This window comes from Octodon degus, unplaced genomic scaffold, assembly GCF_000260255.1.
Source record: "Octodon degus isolate 3935 unplaced genomic scaffold, OctDeg1.0 scaffold00152, whole genome shotgun sequence".
Classification (NCBI taxonomy): domain Eukaryota; kingdom Metazoa; phylum Chordata; class Mammalia; order Rodentia; family Octodontidae; genus Octodon; species Octodon degus.
This window is the reverse complement of record NW_004524728.1, coordinates 228,592-230,922: the sequence shown is the minus strand read 5'-3', so window position 1 is coordinate 230,922 and position 2,331 is coordinate 228,592. Positions and strand designations below refer to the sequence as shown.

The following is a 2,331-nucleotide window of genomic DNA, read 5'->3' as shown; positions in this document are numbered from 1 at the left end:
TATAGTACATCCTTTTCCTCATCCCAGTGTTTCCTTCCCATTGGACATATTCTTTCTCATTCACAGCATTTATTGTACCTTTCAGATTTTAATTACTCTAGTTTGGATAATTGTACTATCAATTTCTGCTAGCCTTTTGAAAGGAGCAGTTAATGCTCATTTTTTTCTTTTTAAAAAAAATTTCTTAAAACTTTTGTTATTGTTTGGTTTGTTTTTTCTTTAAACCAATCTTGCACCTTTATGTTTGGTAACTTGAAATTTGAAGATAGAATCATGTAACAGAACAACCATTGTTGAATTCCTAATACTTTGTATTGTGAAATTTTGTATTGTTTCTAATGCTATTTTTTCTATGCTTATTTTGTATTCTTTAAAAATTAATTAAATCTATTAGCATGATTTTTCAACTAAGGAAGTGTTTAAATACTTACACTCATTAAATAGTTTATTCTAAGATTAGTGTTATATATGGCATGCAAATTGCGTTTCAGTAGAAAAACACTGACCAGTTTGAAAGAAGATCATTAGTAATAAAATGACCATCTTTTCAAGGCTTAGGGATGAAGTCTGCCCTAGGCCTCTCAGATTCTTGATTTATATAAATCCATTTCTCCAAACACTTTATGCAATTTGGTAATATTGTCCTTTGCTGTACACAGACTGAAATGGCCGTAGACTTCCCTTTCTCCTCCCTTTTCCCCCTTTCTCACTTACAGTTATCCACCTGGGCATCATCTCCTTGGTGAATCTCCTGGAGTCGTCTAGAATCCCCTCATGCCCTGAAGTCTGCAGCCTCTCCTAATATTCTGGGGTCATCGCCCTGGGCCCAGCCACCACATTTTTCTTTGATGAGAAAACCATACTCATATGTCATTAAATCACAGCTGAAATACAAATAGATTGCCTAAAATGTGTGAAATACATTAGAGATTGAACACTTAAATTTGTTTTAAATTACTTTCTCCTTTCAAAGATAACTTGGTTTTAAACTCATCTGTAGAAAAATGGAAGAAATAACTTCATACTGCTTTAAAAGTGTCTGTTCTCCTAGTAGTATGTGCATTACATATAAAATTTTATGTTTATATGTACATATAAAATATATAATGCCTGCCTGGTAGCAAAACTACTTAAAAATACATACTGTGAATTGTATGTTACTGAGAAAACAATCTCCCTTTTAACATTTTTAACTAATACATAAAATTGTACACATTTATTCATAGTGTCCAAAGAGATTTTTTATACATGTGTACATTATATGATGTAATCATAGTAAACATTTTTCCAGAACTAGTAATTGTTTCTTCATACCTGTAAACATTCAGAGTCCTTTTATCTTGATTATTAAAAAAATATATAGCACGTCATCATTTTTTATAATTAACCCACTGTGCAATAGCACAGCCAAGCTTCTTTGTCTGACTTACGGGCTGTGAGAGAGTCTTTCTCTCCAATCTCCTCAGCATCTGAAAATTATTCTTCTACCCTCAAATTATATGAGATCAATTTTTTAGAGTTTTACAAGTAGAAAACTATGATGTACTTATCTTTCCATTCTTGGCTTATTTCACTTAACATAATTGTTGCTAATTCCATCTGTATTTTGAAAGTGACAGGATTTCATCCTTTTTTATGGCTTGACAGTATTTCATGACATATGAAATGTATGATATATGAATCCCATTTACTTTATTCATTGGCCAAAGAAAACTTAGGTTAATTCTAATTTTCTAATTCTTAGCTTCAATATGCTGACTTTATTTCTATATATATATATATATATATATATATATATATATATATGAACAGAATCACTGAGAGTGTAGATTTATATTTAAATTTTTATGACCCTCCATTTGTTTCTTATAATTCCTATTCTAACATGCTGCAAGGGCTTCTTTTTACTTCCATGTACTGCACTTGTTGTCTTTTGTCTGTTTGATAATAGCCACTCTAACCACAGTGAGGTGGTGTCTCGCTGTGGCTTTGTTTTGCATTTCCCTCACTTTTTCATGTACCTGTTGGCAAGAACTGCCCTTTGTAAATGGATGGCATCATGTGGAAAGGCTCACTTGTCCTGAGAACTGCTTGAAACAGTGAAATTCTAATTTCATTTATAGAATTAATGCTACCATCTACTCAGAATACTAATAGTTTTAATGAAGATGCCTTATCTTGCAAACATATAATTAGTTTTTCACAGGAAAGGATAAAGAGAATCATAATTAACAAATTACTAATTTTTCTTAGAGTTTTTAGGTTCTAGCCATGATAAGTGGCAGTTTTTATGTATAGTAAGAAAAAAACAATTTTGTTATTCTGGATTTA

At 31.2% G+C, this 2,331-nt stretch overlaps 1 protein-coding gene across 1 annotated transcript in view; it reads left to right on the top strand.

Annotated features, from left to right (window-relative positions):
* Positions 1 to 2,331, top strand: part of Tox (thymocyte selection associated high mobility group box) — a 356,660-nt gene that overhangs the window by 138,278 nt on the left and 216,051 nt on the right. The window lies entirely within an intron of this gene.